General features: G+C 44.9%; 1 protein-coding gene and 1 pseudogene across 1 annotated transcript in view; one reads left to right on the top strand and one right to left on the bottom strand.

Moving 5' to 3' along the window:
* Positions 1–24,477, bottom strand: part of LOC147452026 (Cleavage/polyadenylation specificity factor, 25kDa subunit) — a 67,286-nt gene that overhangs the window by 16,058 nt on the left and 26,751 nt on the right. The window lies entirely within an intron of this gene.
* Positions 5,816–6,463, top strand: LOC147452027 (uncharacterized; annotated as a pseudogene).

Raw genomic sequence — 24,477 nt, 5'->3', positions numbered from 1 at the left:
ATAAGCTGCAGAGAAAGAGATATCACCAAAACTCACTCACACTAAAATCTTCACAAAAGCAAGACTGAAGACTACCCGAAGAGAAGCTGCATAGCCATCTTCAAAAGCAGAACAGTCAATCACGAGGAAGATTCGCCTCAATATAGTCTTCCGAGGATGATGAGACTCCAAGAGAAGATATTAAAGTTCTGCATCTCATTTTATTAATTAACTTTTTAATTTTAGGTTTTTTTTAATTAATTTGACATGAGAACTAGGTCAGACAAGGAACCCCAACCCCCATTGTAATAACCATCTAATTCTTACTGAGTTTGTTGGTTCAGAAAATCTCTCTCTCTCTCTCTCTCTCTCTCTCTCTCTCTCTCTCTCTCTCTCTCTCTCTCTCTCCCCCAACAAGCCGCCCATTGTTGCTTAGTTTTTTGCTTAGCTCACATCGACCAATCTAGGATCCCATAGTATATATCTTTGTTTTGTACTGTTGTTAGATTATTTTGTTACTCTGACTTTGTATCAGATCCACCACCTTGTAACTTTTTGGTCTCATAGGTCACTATGGCCTTTTGAAGATGTTAATATAACATTTCATTTCTCTCTCTCTCTCTCTCTCTCTCTCTCTCTCTCTCTCTGCTGATAGCGTAAGCAATGGACTAGAGGAAGGCGAATTTCAACCCTCGGTAATAGATGAAATCAAGGAAATTAAGGAACAAGTAAGGATGATCACAAAGGAAGAGAAACTGAGTGTGGCAAAGACATCTTCATGGGCGGAGATGATAACAAGGACACAGAAAAAGGCGGACGAGGCTGAAAAATGGATTGAGGTCGCCAAGAAAGGGAAAGGTCAAGAAACTCCTTGTACACCGACGATTATCAACGTATTGACTCTCGAAGAGGAACAAAGAAGGCGGATGCGAGCATTGCATGTGAGAGTGACCGGTCTCAAGGACATAAACAATGTGGAGAAAGAGGTCACAAGCCTTACATCCATGATGGGATGGAGAAGCCTTTGCACACAAAGGCATGGAGGGTAGGTAAGAAAAGTGATGGCATGGGAGAGTCTTCAAAGGGGAGAGCTCTCATACTACGCTTCCCCTCATTGGAAGAGAAGAAGGAATTCTTGAGCAAGAGGCCTACTCTCAAAAAGACAGGTATTTTCCTCGGTGATGACCTGACTCTCTCACAGCTCGCACATATGAGAGAGGTAATGCCAGAGATTACAGCGGCAAGGGAGAAGGGAAAGATAGCCTTCTACAGAGATGGACAGGTGGTGATTTTAGAGCGGCGTACTGCATGACGGTGCGAGACATATGGGACCACATTGAAGATGGCTACCTGGAATTGTAATGGGTCTATGAGATTGGACGTGGGTGCATTTGAGGAGAGTTTCAAAGACAAGGATATTGTGTTCTTCTCAGAGACTCATTAGGCCCCTGGACAGGTAATGCCACATGTGGTGGGATACAGATGGGAAACAGCTCACAGGACAAATGCGAGATCTGAGCATGGGAGTAGAGGCTCAGGAGGAGTAGCAGTGCTATTCAGAGAGGAACTACAACCATTACTGCATATTGTACGAAGAGATGATCATGCTAGATATATGTGGGTGAGACTGAGAGCTGACACATGTCGATTCCTATATATTGCCATATGTTACTTTCCTCCCAGTACATCAATGTATGCCGCATCCAGAGGGCAGTCGCCTTTCTCTATCCTAGATGATGACATTTGGGAGTTCTCTAGGGATGGTGATATCATTCTCCTAGGGGACTTCAATGCCCGAACGGGCAACTCGCAGACAGTCTTCTACGACACTTCAGATGAGATGCTTAGAGAGCTGGATGTGGGTGAGTTGGGACTTGACAGATGCTCAGATGACAGAGAGCAAACGGAGTATCGGAGATACCTCATGGAAATGACGACTACACATGGATTAGCCATACTTAATGGCTTACAGCGATTTCCTGGAGCAGCCGGTTTCAAATGCTTTCCACATAGACATGGGGCCAGTACAATGGATTATGTTATGACACAACCGAGCTTTGTCCCCTGCATTCAAGATTTCACAATGGGAGCCAGGCCAATGGGCATAGCAGTAGATCATGCTCTCTTGACACTATTCGTTAAATTTCAGTATAGTACAACCCAAACATAAGGAGGCAGGTCACACACCCGCTATACATTTACACCAGAGACTAATTTCGTTTATTCAGAGGAGATCTAGGACCGTCTATTGGAAGGCACAGCTGGCACAAATGGTACATGCCTCTCAATGGAGGAGTGCACCACTCTACTGACTGAGACACTGCATGGGGCTGCATCAGTGGCATACCCACACACTCAGCCGGGCAAGAGACGACGGCCCCAGAATAGTTGGTATGATGAGGAGTGCAGAGAGATGAGAGCCCAGCTTCTGAGGGATCTTCTTTTAGGAGTCATCACTTACAGACAGTCTTGGATTGCTTTCCGACGCCTTATGCGACGGAAGAAGCGAGCTTACCTAGCTCAGATGAAGCGAGACTTGTATCAGATGTTCTTGAGTAGGGACTCAAGAGAGGCATGGCGACTCTTCCATGAACACTCCCCTCCCCCAGTGATTACTTCACCTGAGGTGTGGGGCCAATATGCGACTTCATTATATACGGTTCCTGGACAGGAACCCCTTCCAGACCCTACCAAGCCTTGCCCAGCTACGAGCACTTTCTTTACACCTGAGATGGTACAAAGGGCCATCGACAGGATGAAGACCGGGAAGGCATATGATCATGACGGTCTAGTAGCGGAGCACTTAATACATGCTAGGGATATGCTGATGAGGTTCTCGCAGTGTTGTTCAATCGTGCCATGTGTGAGGGATTACCTGAGACTTGGAGGTTGTCTAATATTGTGCCCATCTTCAAGGCCGGTGACCCTACAAAGCCCGGGACCCTACAGAGCCCGGGAACTACCGCACTATTATGGTTGGACACACTATTATGCCATGTGTGAGGGATTACCTGAGACTTGGAGGTTGTCTAATATTGTGCCCATCTTCAAGGCTGGTGACCCTACAGAGCCCGGGAACTACCGCACTATTATGGTTGGACACACATTGGCATGGTTGTATGCATCTATCCTGGAGCAACACTTGAGTAATTGGGCAGAGGGCGAGGGTGAACGAGTGAAGGGTCAAGCCAGCTTCAGGAGGGGTTTCTCCACTCTTGATCATATTTTGACACTCAGGGCCATCATTGAGGAGGGCAGAGCACATGGGAGACGGACCTATTGTAGCTTTGTGGATTTTCGTAAAGCATTTGACATGGTACCAAGAGCTCGATTGATGCGCAGATTACAGGAGATGGGGGTGCCCATAGAGGTGATTTGGGGGATTATGGCTTTGTACAGATCAGTGATGGGACAGGTACACACTCCGGAAGGGGTATCTGATTTAGTTCACTCTACTATTGGAGTGAAACAGGGCTGCCCATTGTCTCCTACTCTATTTGGTATGTATGTTGATGAGGTGTCTGATTACATCGACAGAGAGGGTGACAGAGGTGCACAGCTGGCAGGGACGTGGATCCCATTGTTGCTATATGCTGATGATATTGTGCTGGTATCCGACTCACCAGAAGGTATGCAACGGCAGTTGGATGCACTACGCAGTTTTGCAAAGGATAGTGGATTGTGTGTAAACCTAGGTAAAACCAAGGTTATGGTGTTTAACACCACACCGCAATGGGTCAGGAGATCAGTACCTACTTTCAAATATGGTCAGGAGATTGTGTAGTATACAGATGCATACACTTACTTGGGGGTAGTCTTTACTGGGCCGAGATTTTCCTTGAGAAGAGCGGCAGAGACTAGACTAACCAGAGCTGGTGCGGCTCTGGGAGGAATGGAGAGGATGTGTTCGCAGGTTCAGTTCCAGGAACCTAGGACAAAGTTATGGCTCTTTGATACTCTGGTTGCCTCTACTATGTTATATGGGGTGCAGGTTTGGGGACCTTCTGTAGGCCAGGAGGGTTGGAGACGTATGGAGAAGCCCCTGGTATCTATGATCTCTTGGCCGATTAGAGCCAAGGCTTCCGTACCGCATGATATCATTCGAGCGGAATTAGCTGCTCCCCCTATGGTGATTGAGGCACTTACTAGATCAGTCTCTTTTGTACACAGTCTGTGGGATACTACCAGAGACAGATATTCCAAGGTGGCTCTAGAGTCCTCCAGACAATTAGCTCTTAATGGGGATACATCATGCTGGTATGCACAGATGGCATCATGGTTTCACCATGGACAGGTTGCCTCCTTTTCAATACTCTCTACAGGCACCCTTGAGGTCTTTGACACGGGTAGAGATTAATAGACTCATTCGTCAGGTCTGATTCAGCTGGACACAAGGAGGACATGGATAGAGCCGATACAAGAGTTGGGCACAAAGACAGCTTTCTATAGAGAGCATTTTCTCCACCTCACAGGGGATGGGTTTGTGATTCGACTTAGCTATATGGACAAGCATCTTTCTCATGGTGTCCGATGTGCCATTGGCCAGATACGCACGTCCTCACATCAGCTCGAGATTGAGACTGGCAGATTCAGAGGGACACCAACAGATAGCAGGATATGCCGCTTATGCCATCTAGAGCCAGAGACAGAGGTACATTACATATGTCATTGCACAGTGTACTATGAGATACGAGGCCGTTTTCATTGTCTATTCAGAGAAGGTTTCGGACCACTATCTAGGGTCATGAGTTATGAGGATCAGAGATGTCTTGGGCTATATCTACTTGAGCTACACACGCATAGAGAAACTTTACTGAGGAGAGCTGAAGAGAGCCAACCCCAGAGACAGATCACAGATTTCTTTACACTAGATACTGAACACCCAGAAGAACAGACAGAGGAGCAACCAACAGTGGAGAGGTCTACCCGCACTACTGGCATTCTCATAGACCGTGCATTGGAGCTAGGGAGATCTGGACGACCCCGATGGAGAAGAGGAGCTACACAGTTTCGAAGGAGGCTACAACAAAGGATTCGAGCCATACTTTTTCGTCATCCAGAGTGCAGATGAAGATGGATCTCTATGCAGATAGATCTCTACTTCCCTCCCAAATTGTCTACACATTGTATAGCTCAGTTCACACGTTTCACGCCTTTCGCCTTTCACACCTATCTGCTTAGTTTAGGATTCCGCATTATTTATATCTTGTTATCCCTAATTTAGTTTATTTTTATTTAATTTATTTTGTTAATCTGCCTTGATATCAGATACACCGCGTTGTAACTTCCTGGTCTCATAGGTCACTTTGGCCTTTTGAAGACGTTAATATAAAATTTCATTTCATTTCATTTATCTCTCTCTTTGGAGGCTGCACAGGTCACAAGTTATCCCTCACAGGGGGCCGCGCGCTACACTGTTGACATCTGAGACAGGTTGCCCTGCGGGGTCGTTTATTGCCAGTGGGTATTCCATTAAAGGGGCCAAGGGCCTTACCATTCACAGCAGACCAGGGGGCAGCAGGAGGCCTGTCCTCTGTTTTCATTGGCGCCTGTATTAGGCTGCTACACAGAGGCCCATCGCGAACGCAGTAGGGCACAGCAGGTTTGGTATACACAGGGAGCTCCAATGGGGGCTCTGGCAGATTGAAAGCTCTCGCCGTGGGCTGACCCAGCAAAGGGGGCCGCGTGCTTGCTTGGTTGTGCGAGCGCGAGGCTACCCTCCGTGGGAGCTACGTGCTCTTGACTCTATTGGCAGGTGCAGGTATCATGAGTAACCCAAAAGGGGGCTGAGCCTCTGGATATTTGGCAGAGCAGACTGAGTGTCCCGCAGTGGGCTATGGTAGTGCATATACCCACATTCAGGTTGTGGTTATTACTTGTCCGCCTGGACTCAGCCGAGCCAGAGCGTCGAGCTATACCCGCATCGCCGATGGAGGCCATGAGCGCTTCACCAGTGGAGGCCATGATCGTTTCGCCAATATGTAAGCCCCATACGAAGGCAACCTTTGTGCTTACAAACAAGCGGATAACACAAATGGAAAGGGAGATGAAAGAATGGAAAGCAGAGACGGAGGGATGGTGGAAAGAGAAGGCCAACCTTCTTCAAATGTTTCTCAATGAAGGCGCGCAATGGAAGAAGGAGAAAGAGGACTTGCACGCAAAGCTACAAGCACTTAAGGCGGATTCATAAGCACTTAGAGAAGAGATCACGGCCCTCAAGCGAGAGCTTGCGGATAGAGTAAGCAGTGGACTGGAAGAAGGGGAATTCCAGCCCTCGGTGATAGAGGAGATCAAGGTCATCAAGGAGCAGGTACGGATGATCACAGAGGAGGAGAAACAGAAGGTGGTAAAGACGTCTTCGTGGATGGATGTGATCACGAAGACGCAGAAGAAGGCGGATGAGGCCGAGAAATGGATAGAAGTCGCTAAGAAAGGGAAAGGGAAGAAACCACATCCGTCCCCACTCCTGCAATCATCAACATGACTCTAGAAGAAGAGCAGCGAAGGAAAACTAGAGCCTTGCATATAAGAGTAACCGGTCTAAAAGACCGAGATGATGTGGAAGGGGAAGTCGAAGAACTTCTCCGCATGATAAGTAGTGAGGCTACTCATACAAAGGCATGGAGGGTAGGGAAGAAGACACAAGGCAATGGGGAGACTTCAAAAGGGAGAGCTTTAATCATCCGTTTCCCATCCATGGAGGCAAAGAAGGACTTCTTGAAGAAGCGCCCTACTCTAAAGAAAACGGGCATATTCCTTGGAGATGACCTCATTCTCACAGCTTACGCATATGAGAGAGGTAATGCCAGAGATTCAAGCGGCAAGGGAGAAGGGAAAGACGGCCTTCTACAAAGATGGCCGGGTGGTGATTGTAGAGCGGCGCTCCACATGACGGTGCGAGACCTATGGGACCACACTCAAAGTTGCCACCTAGAATTGTAATGGATCTATGCGCCTTGATGTGGATGCTTTTGAGGATAGTTTTACGGGAAGAGACATTGTCTTCTACTCTGAGACACATCAGGCCCCGGGGCAATCTATGCCTCACATTAGTGGATATACATGGGAGACAGCCTGTAGACAGGAGACACGATCAGAGCACAGAGGGCGGGGCTCAAGAGGAGTGGCAGTGTTATTCAGGGAGGAGTTGCAACGATTGATACATATAGCCCGCAGGGATGAGCAAGCTAGGTACATGTGGTGAGATTGAGAGCAGAGACAGGCTGATATCTTTACATTGCTATTTGCTACTTTCCCCCGAGTACGTCAATTTATGCACCACCCAGATGACAGTCCCCCTTCTCTATTTTGGATGATGACATATGGGAGTTCTCTAGAGATGGTGACATCATCATTCTAGGGGATTTCAATGCTAGGACTGCCCATCATCAGACAGTATTTTATGATACTTCAGAGGAGATGCTGAGAGAGTTGGATGTTGAAGAGACGGGCCTATCCAGACTATCACAGGATGCAGAACACACTGAGTATAGACGACACTTGATAGACATGGGGACTGCACATGGATTGGCCATCTTGAATGGCCTACAGAGATTTCCCACTGCAGGGGTTTTACATGCTTTCCACACAGACATGGAGCCAGCACAGTGGATTATGTCATGGCACAGCCAAGCCTCATCTCTAGTATCCAAGATCTCACGGTTGGACCCAGGCCTGGAGCCAGCACAGTGGATTATGTCATGGCACAGCCAAGCCTCATCTCTAGTATCCAAGATCTCACGGTTGGACCCAGGCCTGTTGGTGTGGCAGTGGACCATGCTCTTGTGTCGTTGACCATCTCTTTTCAATTTAGTGTAGCACACAGGCTACGGGCAGCAGCCCCTACTCGCTACACCTTCACGCGGGAGACGGACTCTGTATACATAGATGGGATCATGGGATCTACAAACGCCTGTACACAGAGGAGCCAGGGCGACCTCTGGAGGAGCTTACTACTATATTGACATAGACACTACATAATGCAGCAGAGCAGTGACCCACATACCCAGCCTGAGCAAAGACGCCGTTCGGGGAGCATGCCCCAGAACAGTTGGTATGATGAGGGATGCCGGGACACTAAAGCTAGACTTCAGAGGCAGGTGCTTTTGGGGGACATCACTCACAGACAGTCACAGATTGACTTCTAACGCCTAGTGCGGCGGAAGAAGAGGGCATTTTTTTGGCTCGCCTAGAGCAGGATCTATACCAGCTATTCTTAAGTCAGGACTCACGTGAGGCATGGTGGCTCTTTCATGAGCACTCCCCCCCCCCCCTACCATCACTTCTACAGAGGCCTGGAGCCAGTATGCATCATCTCTATACACAGTTCCTGAGCAACCCCCCCTTCCCGACCCCCCCAAGCCATGCCCACACACCTGTGCCGCTAAGATGGTGAGAAAGGCCATTGATAGGATGAGGACTGGGAGAGCATATGATCATGATGGCTTAGTGGCTAAGCATTTCACGCATGCCAGAGATTTACTAGCAGAGCTTCTAGCAGTTATGTTTAACCGTGCCGTGTGAGGGCTTGGCTGATACTTGGAGCCTATCTACTATTGCACCTATCTTCAAGTCGGGAGACCCTATGGAGCCTGGGAATTATCGCACTATCATGATTGGACACACATTGGCACGGTTGTACGCATCTATTCTTAAGCAGCAGCCGAGTAGATGGGCAGAGAGGGAGGGGATACGCGCAGCCAGGCAGGCAGGTTTCAGGAGGGGTTTTTCTACTCTTGACCATATCTTGACACTCTGAGCCATCATTGAGGAGGGCAGATCGCTTGGGAGACAGATCTATTATAGCTTTGTGGATTTCCGCAAAGCATTTGACAAAGTGCCCAGAGCTAGATTGATGCGCAGATTATAGCAGATGGGAGTACCCACAGAGCTCATTTGGGGGTCATGGCATTATACAAGTCAGTAGTGGGGCATTTACACACCCCAGAGGGTCTATCCACACCGGTTTACTCCACTATTGGAGTGAAGCAGGGCTGCCCGCTCTCTCCTACTCTATTTGGTATGTATGTGGATGAGGTTTCTGACTACATTGAGAGAGATGGTGATAGAGGTGCACAGCTGGCAGGGACATGGATTCCACTAATGTTATATGCTGATGATATTGTGTTGATCTCCGACTCTCCGGAGGGGATGCAACGTCACTTGGATGCTTTGCATAGGTTTGCCCAGGAAAGTGGTTTGTCCGTCAACCTTGGTAAAACCAAGGTCATGGTATTTAATACAACCCCATAGTGGATCAGGAGGTCAGTGCCCGCATTCACATACGGCCAGGAGAAGGTGGAGTATACAGATGCTTACACTTACCTTGGAGTGGTTTTTCGTAGGCCAGCATTTTCATTGAGGAGGGAAGCAGAGACTAGATTGAGCAGACCCATGCAGCATTGGGTAGATTGGAAAGGATGTGTTCATAGGTTCAGTTTCAAGAGCCTCGGACGAAGCTCTGGCTCTTTGACACTTTGGTGGCTTTTGCATTGCTTTATGGAGCTGAGATTTCGGGACCTTCACTGGATCATCACGGGAGGACAAGCCGCAGTGATGGATGGGGGGACATGGAGAAGCCTCTGGTCTCTATGATCTCGCGGCTCATTCGAGCCAAGGCTTCAGTACCACCTGCTATTGTACGATCAGAGCTAGCTGCCCCCCCACTAGTGGTTGAGGCGCTCACCAGATCTGTCTCCTTCATACACCGCATGTGGGAACTTCCCAGAGACAAATATGCACGCCTTGCACTTGAGTCCTCTCGACAGTTAGCCATGCAGGGAGATACAGCATGTTGGTATGGGGAGATGACATCATGGTTTCAGGCGCATGGGTTCAGCATAGACAGATTGCCTCCCTTCCAGTACTCACTGGATGCGCCCTCTCTGACTCTTACACAGTCCGAGATCACCAGGCTCATTCGCCAGGACTTGACTCAACTAGACACCGAGAGGACATGGATACAGCCAGCACAAGAGCTGGGCACGAAGATGACTTTCTACATAGAGCATCTCCTCCAGCTTACGAAGGATGGTTTTGTGACGAGGCCCAGATACATGGACACCCACTTGTCTCATGGGATACGATGTGCTATTGGCCAGATACGCACATCTTCACACCAGTTGCGGATCGAGACTTGGAGATACAGCGGAGTACCAGCAGAGGCCAGGACATGCCCCCTATGTGACATCGAGCCTGAGACAGAGTTGCACTACACATGCCACTGCCCCATCTACTATGAGATACGAGGCCGCTTCCATTGCTTGTCCAGAGAGGGCTTTGGACCATTCTCTAGAGTCGTGCGGTACGAGGATCAGAGATGCCTGGGTTTGTTTTTGCTCGAGCTGCGCAGACACAGAGAGAGCCCGATGAGAAGAGGCTAGCCAGTCTCAGAGACCGATCACAGACTTCTTTAGAGCTGCCACTAGACACCCAGAGGAGTTACTACCACAGCAGAGCTCGTCGCCTTACACCAGAGGCACACTAATCGACCGAGCGACGAGCTGGGGAGATCCAGACGCCCACGACTGCAGAGGACTACACAGCATCGACAGAGGCTACATCAGAGGATTCGGATCACTTTGGCTCGACATGCACGACGCCGGTCAGACTACTGACCGTGGAGGAGATTGATGAGATCCGCCAGCGACCGGTGTTGGATCTCCTGTGATCTAGCTATCCCAGCTAGCTGTTTAGCTGCTTAGTTCACACCTAGCAATTTAGGATTCCATAGTATTTTATTTTGTCATTTTGTCATTCTGTCATTTTGTCATCCTGTTACTCTGACTTTATATCAGATCCACCACATTGTAACTTTCTGGTCTCATAGGTCACTTTGGCCTTTTGAAGACATTAATATAACATTTCATTTCATTTCTCTCTCATCATCTACTTTGACATGGTATTAGAGCAAGTTGGCTCCTGATCGTGGGAGACACACACAAAGGAAAAGGGGAGTTTGAGCTTTGCAGCGCCTTGGAATCAGTGAGCACAATCACGTGGAGCAAGAGCATGGAGAGAACTTAAAGAAGGTTATTTCCAATCGGGCCAACCCTTCAGTTTTTCCCTGATCTCAAAAGTTCTTCCCGTGTATCACAAGCCTTTGTATAGAAACCACAACCGCACGATCAATTTCCAAAGAGCATAGTTGTCTCTCGTAAGTTTGTCGTTGGTGTTCATACACATGGGAGAGCCATCTCGAGGTCAAGGTGCAGCATTGTCGACAGCACGGACAAGACCAGTGCGGTATAGCAACAATAGGAGGGCTCGACTTCACGATGACGAGTTTCTTCAAACATGCGATGAATGGGATGCAAGGAATGCGAAGGCCATGTCCGACTTTGAAAAGTTCCAGTGAGATGTGGTCAAAGCTCGCAGATATGTTTGATTGAGACTCTATGATGCGAGTGGTCACCCTTCTTGAACAGTTATTTTCCATCAAGTTTGAAGCCCGAATTTTCATACATCATTTTTTATGAAGGCAAAGGTCATCCATGATCAACTCCAGGCTATGGAACATGCATCAACTAGTACTCAGCTAGCTACCTTGGTACTTATGAAGTTGCCTGAGGAGTACAAGATGGTTGCAAAGGCGTTACATTTGCTCATCACAAAGGAAAAGCTAGATTTTCATGATCTCAACTCTTTTCGCTTTGAGGAGGAAGCCATCTTACTCTCCCAAGGCAAGGTTCGAGTTTTGAAAAGTGGTGAATCAGCACATGCTACATCGGAAACTAAAAAGAAGCCCCAAAGCCAGGAAGCGGTCATTTCTCTCAAGATTGTACATCCAAGGGCAGAGGCAAGCCACAAGAGCTCTCAAAAGGACGAAGGCAAAGGCCAGCATGATGAGGACAACAATGAGAATAATTCCACCAAGTACTCGACCAAGTCTGTTAGTGTGGTGCAAACCACACTAGCAAAAGTTTCAGCCTTCTAGTTCAGTGGCAGATGCCGCAACATGCTTCAGCCACAGAGCCATGTGAGCAGTAGAGAGCGGCAAGTAGTGCTCCCAATACTTGATTTGAAACAATGCTTCAAAGTTCAAGTCCTCGCTGCTTAGACCCGTGTATCCGAGTTCAAAACACATTGTATCTAGCGAGGAGCCAACATGGCGTATACAAAACACTGTAGATGTGTTGCAAACAATTCATTGTTGTTGGTGGGACTATGGACAAGATGTGTACCAAAGTTCATTGTGTAGAAGCATCTAGGACGTGATGTGTTCATAGTTCATAAATAGGGTTTCTTGGATGTAGTGTGGACTACAGTTCAAATTTCTATGAGGCAACTAGTGCTCAAGATGGCATCTTCTTTTGGTAGAAACACAAACAAAAAGAGAAATTGCAGGCATACAAAAATAGGGCACATGCAGGTAACGGAAAAAAACACAAAGAAAACTCCTGCCCACAAAATCAAGAAACAAAGGGAAGGGGGGAAAACAAAACAGGTGGACGAGCAGCCGCACGTCCACAAGAGGGGGCGTGGCCGGGGGGGGGGGACGCTCCAATGATAACTGCCGCGAAATGCAGCTATCATTGGAGCAGGTAAAGTCAGGTGCGAGGCGGGCAGCAGCGAGCCTGTTGGTGGAAGGGGCCAATTGTGCAGGCAAAGGCTGCATGGCAAGCACAGTTATCACCCAATATAGAAGCAGTGTTTTTTGTATTGTACGAATGATTCGACACAAATGCCTTCAGAGCCACAAGAAGTTAATGCAAAGCACTACGGGTGCATGTCGAAACCTTAGAGAGAGAAATCATAGGCACACACATAGCAAGCATAGAACCAAATTTGAAAGATAAATCGCATGGAAGTACACACATACATTCACACCTCATACCAACTACACACACACCCACACTCGTTGTCATTCTCCCTCTCTTTTTTTCAATTGCCAACGTTGCATACAGCCAATTTTTCAAACCCCACAAAAAAAAAAAAAAAACCCTCAAAAGCGTTGGTTCCAACGGCCCTTACTCACCCCATTTAAAAAAAAAATCAAAATCTTGGACAAAACCCACACATGACAAGACCATAGTTAGCGATATTTACACTAAATTTTGGGAGTTATCTCACTTTCAAATTTGGCCTCTAATCAAAAAGTTGAGATGATCATCTTTGAATTTGACAAGTTTTGGATATAGGAGTAGATGTGTATAGTGGTTGGAATGACTCCATATGAGCCAAATAGCCACTCGTTAAAGATCCAAAAGCCTTTTGGAGGTGTGGCTTGCTGTGTAGGATGCATCTCTTGGTTTGCTCTCAACCCCGCTCTCATAGGTGTTGCAAGATTTCTTGTTTTCTGTATGAGTAGCATATCTCTGAGGTGCATTGGAAACACAGGTAATAGGTGAATTGCCATGGTTAGATCCCGCTCAAATCTTCTCAAGATAGCCCTCGACAACACACCTCCTATCTCTCTCTCCGTAAAGGTGATAAAACTCCAGAGCAGCCTCCTGCCAAGAAAGCCAAAATTGCAGTACGTCTTGTTATTGGCAAACCAGTCGCCATTCGAGTTCAACTGACAAAAACTGTGAGAGTGCGCGTGTGCGGAAGCGTGAGAGAGGAAAGAGAGAGAGATAGTAGACACAAACGCTAGAGATGGTGAAGAGGGGGCGATCAACCCCCCATGACTACCATGAGTAGAAGACCTGTACAATGATCAGATGTGTGATCTCTGTGAGATGTGAGATGTGGAAGTGGGTACCCCTGGCCCTATAAATAGGTGCCCAAGGGGAGGTAGGGCAAGGCCTGATAAAAATCCCCACGACCCAACAGAAAAATGATACATGGAAATATATGTGGCTGCACGGACAAAAGTGGGCGGCCAGCCCCAAACTCGGGCGGCGGACCAAGAGCAACCTAGACTATGGGTGGCCAGCCCGGAGACATACTACCCGTACAAGTATGCCCTATGAAGCCGAAGATGTGAGGCAAAGGATGAAGATGTCTGCTGCGATGTCCATTGAAGGACAATACTCCGGCAAACTCCATGAGCGTAGCAGCAATCTGGGTGTTCCGACCGCCAAGAAATCTCCATGTGTGATGCCGTCACGAGCAATGTAGCAAATTGTTGTACTCCACCGATACAGGGTGAAGATACTGCGTGAAGGTCCCGAACTGAGTGTGAAAACAGTCGTGAAAGAAGTGCCAATAGACCTGCAAGTGTCCTGCCTAATAGGATATGTGGTGTCTGTAGTCAAACCATCTGGAGAAAATGAAGAAGCCCAGGAACCGTCATGAAAATGCACGGAAGCCTGTCAATGCATGAACCTGCAACCTAATGTGGCCAGGTGGTTAAGCTATGAAAAACTCCAAGAAGGCCAAATGTAGCAATCTGCATCGCAAACTCCTGCGAATCAAGGAAAGCTAGACTAAATAGTCTACACTGTAGAAGCTATCGTAAGCTGCAGCATCACCGATAGACCGCACGGACCACCACCGGATGGTGTCCTGTCATTAGGTATGGTAATCCAAGATGAGGGGAAAGCCAGATTCAACAGTCTGCACTGGAAGGGCCTCTGAGAAGAAGTGTGGTGTAACAGACTTGGACACTCCAAGTCAAGAATCTACCGCAACACCACAAGAAATCACTTCAAACAATTCACGGTTCACAATTGATTCGACACTGGCCCGGCGGAGTTCCGTGCCTAGAGATGTTGGCCCCAAAGACTGGCGCCCCTATCGGTATTTCTTTTTGTATTAATCTGCAACTCAAAGTACAAGCAAGTGGGAGGCTCTCACTCTCAGACTCTGCGTCCAGATGCTCTGAGAAGTGGGAGGCCTGCCCACTTATTTAAAGGTTTATAAGGGATGCCAAAAGCAGAGCTGTCCCAAAAGCTGGCCATAAAAAGCATACAAGAAATAAATCGAGTTCTCTCACAAGCTAGCTTAATAAAATTAAAGCACGCTTGCGTAGCTTTTTCGCCAGCCTTGCGTAGCCAAAACAGGTCCAAAAGCTGTTGTAGACATTCCGTACAATCAACCAGAAAATCCGCCGTAAATCACGGGGATCCGTACATGCCACGTCAGCACAGCGCCGCATTTTCCGGGTCTGTGGTGCCACGTCAACAGCCAGCGGGGTCCCCAATTCGGCCAGCCAAGGGATGATATCTATGTGCGTACAAGGCAGCCACGTCACCAGTTTGTGACATACCCCCCTCTTGAAAGCATTGTAATCGCTCTCGATTACGCCTGCAAAACAGACAGAGGCCATAAATTGTCTTAGCAGACACTAACTGTTAGTATCAACGCACTAGGAACACACATCTAGCACACGTACCAATCGACAGTCACATCACATGACATCACAGAACATCACTTGACATCACAGGACATCACATGACAAATCACATTCAAAATTCATTCGGATCTTAGACCATGATTTATCGACAATGCAATTAGCAATCGCATCTAGATCCACTTTGGACCTCATAGATGCCCGATTGACTAATCCCTATTGCAACCATGTCTATCGAGATTATTCATACCAAAATGCCGCAGTCATTTCGTCTATCAGTTCCTGCACTTAAACAAGTCAAGAACTAATCAATATCATATTATCGGGAATTCCATTTCATAAAGTCATGACAGCAGAATATTGTCAGCTCTCAATATCCCTGAAGCTCAAAGAGACATCAGTGACTCTAGTATCAAAATTCGTGGCATCTGTTGACAAAGGAGCGGAGTAACTCCCCTCTTGTGCATACCCACAGCACTAGGTTTCTGGCCAAGCTGAATTCGGGGTTCCAATTGGAATAGACTATGCTAAACCAAAAGCTTCAAGGTAAAGTTTCACAATCTGATGAGTATCTGCTAGGTCCTCCTCCTCCATCCACTTCGCATCCAATGCAGGATAGTTCTTGAATTTAACCAAGAACTGCCTTATCACTTTACCCTTAATCTTTTTTTCTTTATGTGCCAATATCTGTTCTGGAACAAGGATTTTCACTTTAGGTTGCTGATCAGGCTCCCCATCTCCGGGCACATCAATATTCTGGCTTTTTCTCCCCTGTCACTTCCCCATATTAAATGATCAGTTTAACATGAGAAAATCATTTAGGAGAATTAGATATTAGTTATTATGACAATCTCTCTCTCTCTTGAAATCATAGTCGTCCTCGACTATGAGGTAGAGAAGATAAAGCATATTCATTAGTCCTTTTCCTAGCAGGTAGAGGATCCCTATGTTACCCTACGACATCGTTCCAGAATGGATGACTAGTCCATTTGGCCCTATCAATCTTCCATAGTAGAGTGACAAGCTCTACTTGGTGTTTGGGAGACGTCGTCTCCGCAAACTTGATCTAAGCATACATACTACTTCACATTTGTGCACAATAAAGAAAAAGAGAGACTTATAAGACAAAAACTTTGTTCATTTTTACCATTTGTACATTTGCTTACTCTTGGGAAGCATTGTAAGCATTGACAAGATTTAGGTTATCCTTTAATTGTATGCCTTGCATCCATCTAGCATCTTCAAAAGGATAATTCTTAAACTTAATAAAATATCGTCGGATAGTCTTACCGCCTCTTAGTACCTTGTCTTCATGTCGGAGGATGGACTCGCACTGCAGCACCTCTTCTTGATCCTCAATCTCCGGTGGGTCTTCAATAGTTGGTTCTTGAGGTGGCTCTCCTATGTAAGGCTTTCATAGGCTCACATGAAAAGCATTGTGTATGAGCCAATGGTTAGGCAACTTGAGTTGATAGGCCATCTCATTGATTGGCCTAAGAATCTGGAAGGGACCATAGTACCTTTTTGCTAACTTAGCATGTACTTTTGGTGTCCCATAGGATTCTTGCCCGTCATGTGCCTTAATCGAGCCTTGGGCAAATTTGAGTAAGACCCAATCATTTTCTTTAAAGGCTTGGGCTCTTCTGTGCTTGTCAGCACGCAGCCTTTTGCCTTTGTTGTGAGATAGAGATAGCATCCTTAATCTTTTGGAAAGATTCTTGTAGGTCTCGGCTATACTCATCTGCAGCGAAGATCTTCCCGTGTACCTTAACACTAGTTTGGTACCAAAAAGGACACTTTAGTGTCCTTTTTTCACGAATTTAAATAAAATGGTACATGAAATCTAGAACACATCTCAAGAAATGCTTTTGCAAACTTATAAAACGTTATTCAAAGTACTCATAGAAATTATAATCCCTCACTTTTGATCATAACTTCAATAGTAACTACACTCATGAAAAGAACCTACACAAAACAGCATTCAATGTTTCATTAAAACTCGTACTCTAGCCTAAGAAAAAAATGAGTAGGGGACATGAAATAATCCTTGGTAACTACTTATATATATGTTTGATATTTTTGAAATTGTCATGTGAGAAAAAATCCTTTGTGACTAGAATTAAATATAGAAAGTCCTCTGGATCAAATATACAACATTCACAAATTTAATCAGCGATCACAAAAAACATTTAGTTCATCTAAATCTACAATGTCTTATGATGCATATATATTAGATCTATAACTCTATTACATAAGGTGATAACTTTTAATGGTTATGCAAGCCACATTTGGTGATCTATGGCATATCCAAAAAACTGCGCATGTTGTAATTATGATTTTTTCTTTATCAAAGATAAGCCTTAAAGTAAAGTCCACTTTTGGATTTTTCCATTCATCTCACTTATATTTATACAAATACCTCATATGGACACAACTGGGAGATTTATATGCACACTTTCATTAGTTTTTCATAGCAATGTTTTTTTTGCAAGAAATTACGCACTACAATTTCTTTTAAATGAGCTTAAATTACAAGATGCCTATGAGTTTGAACCCTTGAAAAATGCTTAGTTGATGGGTATTGACCTATAAATACATTATACACCTTAGGTTTTGTCCCATAACCTTATCATGTTAATGAAAGAGGCCTTAAAAGACCAAAAGTTTCCTCTTTGTCAACATTTTCAAGATTTGGTCTTTTGATTATAACAAAAATCTACTCCCATAACTAGGTTATGAAGCTCAATTTCTTGCTATAATAAGTTTTTTCCTATCCATACACCTTGAAATCTATACAAAATCTTATTTTGATGAGAAGTTATATTCAATTTATGAAAATTTTGTTAAAACTACACTAAATTTCTATGATTTTCTCATCTTAAAACTTATCATTATAATCTTAATTTGGTATTAGTTCTAGCAAAAGTAAAATTTGGCTATGTTCTTCACCTCATAGCTGACCTAAGATATGAACGTGACCTATGAATTTGTTTTCTAGATTCACCAAATAATTATGACAAGTTGCTAGAAAAACAGAACACTTTAGTGTCTCAAGACATTTGAGTGTCCGATTTATAGAACTAGTGTTAAATAGCAAGGGACTTTTTTATCTTCCCTCAATTACCTCGAAAGGTGCTTTTCCCGTGGAAGTATGTACAGTGTTATTGTAAGCATACTCCACTAAGGGTAAGTACTTCTCCCATTGGGATCTTTGATTTACTTCCATTACATAGGCTTTTAGTAGATCGAGAATTGTTAGGTTAACTATTTCACTTTGGCCATCCGTTTGTGGGTGATAGGCCGAAGAGAAGTTTAGCCTTGTTCCTAAATTCTCAAAGAGACCCTTCCAAAAATTACTGGTCATTCTAGGATCTCTATCCGACACTATGGAATTGGCAAGCCATGGTACTTGGAAGATTTGTGAAATGAAGAGGGTTGCGATTTGATGGGCTTTGATAGTCTTTTTGACAAGTATAAAATGAGCTTGTTTACTGAACCTGTCTACTATCGTCCATATTCCCGTATTCCAATAGATAGACTTAGGCAATCCAAAGATAAAATCCATGGATATGCTCTCCCATGGTAAATTAGGGATTGGCAAAGGTTAAAGCAATCCAGGTTGCTTCCCTCTATCAAACTTCGTCTTTTTGCATACCACACATTTAGAAACATACTCTTGTATGTTTGCTTTCATGGTAGGCCAATAGAAATATGTTTCAATCCCTTTTAGGGTAGACTGAATTCCTCTATGCTCCGCATAAGGAGGAGCATGAGATTCATACATTACTTTCTCAGGGAGTGAGTTAGTAACGCATAGTCTATTGCCATAGAGAAGATAACCATCTTGTAAAGTAAATGGTTCCTCTTTCTTCCCTAGTGCAAGGGCTGAAATTACATCTCTAAAATCGCGATCAATAGCATACTCATATATCATAGAGGATAGATCATTGTGAGTTGCTATGAAAACCGCATTCACTCTCGGCCGTCTTGAGAGTGCATCGGCTACTTGATTATGCTTGCCAGCAATGTGAGCAATATGAAAATAAAATTGCGAAAGGAAATTTGCCCACCTCATTTGTTTGTCGGACAGCTTGGTTTGCGTCATGAAGTACTTAAGACTTTGGTGATCCGTTCGCAGAATGAAAGGAGTCCCCAATAAATAGTGCTTTTATGAGTCTTAAGGCATGTAGAACTGCGAGGAGTTCCTTTCCATGCATGCCTAGAGCTTGCTCAACAGGGTCGAGCCTTTGACTTTCATAGCCTATGGCGTGCCCTTCTTGGAGCAAAACAGCTCCAAGGCAATCACCACAAGCATCACATTGGACCTCAAATGGCTGAGAGATCCGGTAGTGTAAGCACAGGTTGAGAGATAAGCTTTTCGAAAGCATTGTTCTCCTTGGCAGACCATGTGTACCTAACGTTTTTCTTTGTTAGGTCATGTAATGGTCCTGCTATTAGTGAGAACTTTTCTATGAAGCGTCTATAGTATGCACGTATACCTATAAAGCTTCTTAATTCATGAATATTCCTTGGTTTAGGCCATCCTTTTATTACCTCTAACTTTGATGGATCCATTTGGATGCCATCTTGAGAGATAATGTGACCTAAATACTGAATCTCTTGTAAGAAAAATTCACTTTTCTTTCGATTAACATAAAGTTTATTCTCTCTTAAAACTTGAAATATTACCTAGAGGTGTTGCTTGTGTTCGTCTAATGAATTAGAGTAGATGATGATATCATCAAAGAACACTCCAGTAAAGGTTCGGTGAGCTAGCTTCTCCATCAAGCGGTTGAATGTGGCTGGTGCATCGGTCAAGCCAAAAGGCATGACAATATATTCGTAAAGACCCAACATAGTGCGAAATGCAGTCTTTACAATGTCTTGATCAACTATCCTTATTTGATGATAGCCACTTTTTAGGTCAATCCTACTGAAGTAGGTGGACCCTTGTAGCTTATCAAATAGGTCTTCTATCCGTGGAACGGGAAACCTATTCTTGATAGTGATCCTATTTAGTGCTCTATAGTTGACACACACACGATATGTGCCGTCTTTCTTTTGCACAAATAACACAGGAGAACAAAATGGAGATGAGCTAGGCCTAACCATGCCCTTCTCAACTGACTCATGCACTTGCCGCATAATCTCCTCTTGTTGAGCTTGAGAAACTCTATAAGGAGGTTTGTGAGGCGGTGAACTTCCTGGAAGAAGTTCAATTGCATGGTCATCATTGTCTCGTTTAGAAGGTAGCTCACAAGGGATGTCGTCAATAAAGACATCTTGAAACCCCTTGAGAAAATTGGATAACTCTAATTCCTTTTGAATGTGTATATTTTCTTTTGCTAAAACATTAGGTTCATTTTGAGAGTCTTTAACAAAAATCATGTACACGGAAATAGAGCTCTTTATTGACTTATTGAAAGCTTGCGTATGTACAATGGGTATGGTGTTACCCATTTCCTTAGCATCTATGTACATATCTTTTTCCCTGAACCTAAAGGAGATTCTCCTTTCAAGGAATTTGACATTGACAGCCATGCGATCAAACCATAGTGCCCCTAGGATTACATCCTCATGCTTGAGAGGAGAGATAAAGAAGTCCTCTTTGTCCACATAGCTTTGGACATGGAGCCTCAATTTCCCGATTAAGGGAGTGACTGAAGCTTCTTGCCCCTTGAAAGCACCGTCTGCGGGTAGGACATCTCCCATCTAGTAAGCTTGTATGCCTAGCTTGGTGGCCAACTCTATGGATATGAAATTGTGAGTAGAACCAGGGTCAAAGAGAATAAAAGCATCATGTTCTCTTACCTTTCCCAAGCATAGCATAGAGAAGATCCTTTGTGGTGAGTTTCCTCCTCTTGGATTTCGACCAAGGTAGCTCTAGGAGGTTCATGGGGGGTGTTCTTTTGGAGACAAGCGCGGTACGCATGCCCTTGCTCGCCGCACTTGAAACAGCGGTTATCCTTGCCATAATGCTCGAGCTCTTCAGAAGAGAGTTTATTTTTCCCTTTGTAAACTCCCTTCTCTTTAGCTTTGGTGGAGTTGCCCTTATGAGACTTTTAGACATTGTCCTTCCCCTTAGGCTCATTGGAACCCTTGTTCTCTGTGGGCTTTAAAAAAAAAATTTGGGCCCTTTTGGAAATTGATTCGAGAAGCCACCATAGTATGGTGTATAACCGCCGATATGGTGCGTGGCCTTTGAGAGTTGACATACTCCGCCGTTTCTTCAGTTAAGCCCGCACAAAATTGTTGCTTTTGCTCTCCAAAATCCAACTTTTTGAAGACAGTGGCTTTGAGTTGTAGGTCCCAAAACTTGTTTACATATTTGTGAATGGATTCATAGGGAGAGAGCTTCAAGCTTTGCCATTCGGTGAGTACTTTGTCTTTGGCATCGGTGGCCAAAAACTACTTCCTATGGCCTCTTCTTTTTTATGGTTCAAAGGTTGCACCATCACTTTCTTGAGAAGGTGAAGAATTTGAGGAAGATGGAGAAGAGGGTGACCTATTTCTCGCCTTTTTCTTGCTTTGATCTTCTTTGTCTTCACCATCACTTTCATAAGAGGAAGAGGATGAAGAAGATGGAGAAGAGGGTGTCCTCTTTCTCGCCTTTTTCTTCTCTTGCTTTTTGTCATCCCTCTTTGAATTATGGTATGGAGAAGCATGCGATGGTCTTCTCCGTTTTGGAGGTGATAGAGAGCGTTTAGCCCGCCATCTTCGTGGAGCCATCTCCGCCGAGGTGGCAGGAGACTCTCTTCTTTCTCGTTCCTACGGTGGAGGCTCTTGAATTCTCCTTTGAGAAGGAGATGCATCATCAAGGAGCAAATTTTTGAGCCCTTCATATGGATCCTCTTCTTCTTTTCGAATCTAAGAGAGACCTCTTTTGGAAGTTTCGCAAGGAGGCTTCCTAAGTGCTCTCTCGTCATGGTGGGGAGCTTGAAGAATCCTATGAGCATGAAGCTGCCGTTGCATTTCACTTTGGAGGGATGGATTGCCCATGGCTTGTTGAAGCCTAGAAACAAAATAGTTAACAAGCATCGGGGCATCATTAGTAGCCTGCTCATTAGCAAAATCAAAGTTATCAACATTAATTTCAGTCTCTTTACTATTGTCAGCCATTCTAACAACTTTTAGGTGTACTTTGGCACTTCAAGCCCTAGTTGCTACTCCTCTTTACCCCTTTAGAAAAAGCACTCAAGCTACTGTACCCCTGGCTTGAATACCATTAATTGCAAGGAATAGAAGAGAGGGTGGTTCAACACCAAAACAGCACCGGCTCCTGTCAAGCTTCTAATAGCTCAATAGTGGTTAAGCCGTAGGCAAGCCCCGTAGGACTCCACTATTAAGACCATAGCTCTCGACGGTGATGCTCGGTTAACTGCACAAAGGAAGGAGCACTGCAAGGCTGAAAAATCCCTATTCTACTTACTCATGTAATTAATAATACCAACCATTTATAGCTAGCTTGAGGACCTCCCTTCTTGAGCAAGAAAAGAGAAACCTTGTGCTCTGATACCAATGCAACATTTAATGGCCTAGTAACTTGTGTGTAGCGGAAAATAGCATGAACATAGTAAGCATTTCATTAGAATAGATTCCTAATGAGAATAACAAGAGTGCTTGGGTAGAGAGAGCAACAAAAAGCATAACACCTAAATAGATAGCATGAACAATACTTCAAAAGAGAGAGAAATTAAGCAATTGACAACAGTTGAGGACTGGATTTGCATGGAGCCGGTCCCCCCTCCAAAAGGCTTTGTAGTATGGTTTCTTCCATCAAGAGAGACATTTTACAATACAATTCTCTGTGTTCCTTCAATACTAGCTAGTGCAATGAAGATAGAAACTTCAAGCACTAAGCAAAACACTTATCAAACACAACATCAATTCCCTCACGGTCTCAGACCCAAGACCTCACACACCTTCGAAGATAGTGAGAGCTAGCGGGGTATGAGAGCAGATTGAGAGGAAGGAGTAGTCTTACGAGAAAGATGTACATCTCCTCACATAATCACTCATATTAGCATAGCTTAGCTTAGTAATTAGCATGGTAGAGGAGATGAGCATGCATTGAAGCTTGGCTCTTGGTTGGATTTGCATCACAAAGCCAAGAGTTGTTGGTGTAGGCCTCCCTTCTCACAAGCGTGGAGTAGGTGATAAGCTTTCCATTAAAGCTTGAGAAGAGAGAGAGACTTCTTACTCTACACATGAGCTTGTGTGAGTGTGTGTGGATAATTGCCTTTTAGAAATCAGCCCCCTCTCTCTCTTGGTCGACCCCTCTTGCTATTTGCTCCTGCTAGCACCTCATTGGACCTCTCCCAGTTTAGCCAATAGGATTTCAGGAGCATAAGTGATAGCCTTCAGACGTGTGTCCCCCTTTCCTCTTTTGTGAGAGCTTTAGGTAATTAATAAATGCAATTAAACTCTCATTGGACCCCTTTGCCTCTTGGCCAATAGGAATCAGGCAAGCCATTGGGCTGCTGAATGCTCATTGGACCCCTTGGGAGACTGTCCAATAGTCTTCTAGAGAGCTTAATTCTTATTGGTTCTTTTATTAAGTGTTTTTAAATTAATTAAACTAGATTTACTCTAGCCTAATTCTCATTGGTCCACCTCCGAAAAGGCCATCCAACAGGATTTGAGTACACCTTGTGGCCATCTGGCCTAGGGAGCTGACATGTGTCCCTCTTTCCCCTTGTGTACAAAGGAAGCTTGTGAGTGTGTGTGTGTGTGTGTGTGTGTGTGTTTCTCTCTCATCCCCTACTTCTTGGGCTCGCCCCCTCCTATGTAGGAGTTTGTGAAGACTTTTTGGGACACACACAAAGCATCCAATTTCCTAAGCTTTTGACCATTAGACACAACCTTTGAATTTTGGAACCTTAGCATTTTGGAAGTCTTAATGGGCTGAACCTTAGGGTCTTTTAAGCCCATTGTTGCACATTGCTCTTTTGCAGATGGCCCCCCCTTTGGATCCCTATTTACCCTCCTTTGGATCCCTATTGTGGCCGGTCTGCCAGCTTCACCAATATTCTAGCTTTTTCTCCCTTGTCACTTCCCCATATTAAAAGATCAGTTTAACATGAGAAAATCATTTAGGGGAATTAGATATTAGTTATTATGACACTAAATCTGTCAATAACAGTCCAGATACCATCGTGACCACTCTGTGTTCTTGGCAGATTAAAAATGAAATCCATTGCAATACTTTCCAAGGGGCGGGTGGGTATGGGCAAAGGCTATAAGAATCCTTGTGCTTTATGCCT

Source organism: Adiantum capillus-veneris, chromosome 8 (assembly GCF_014529385.1).
Source record: "Adiantum capillus-veneris isolate H3 chromosome 8, ASM1452938v2, whole genome shotgun sequence".
NCBI lineage: Eukaryota > Viridiplantae > Streptophyta > Polypodiopsida > Polypodiales > Pteridaceae > Adiantum > Adiantum capillus-veneris.
This window is presented reverse-complemented; position numbering and strand designations above follow the sequence as displayed.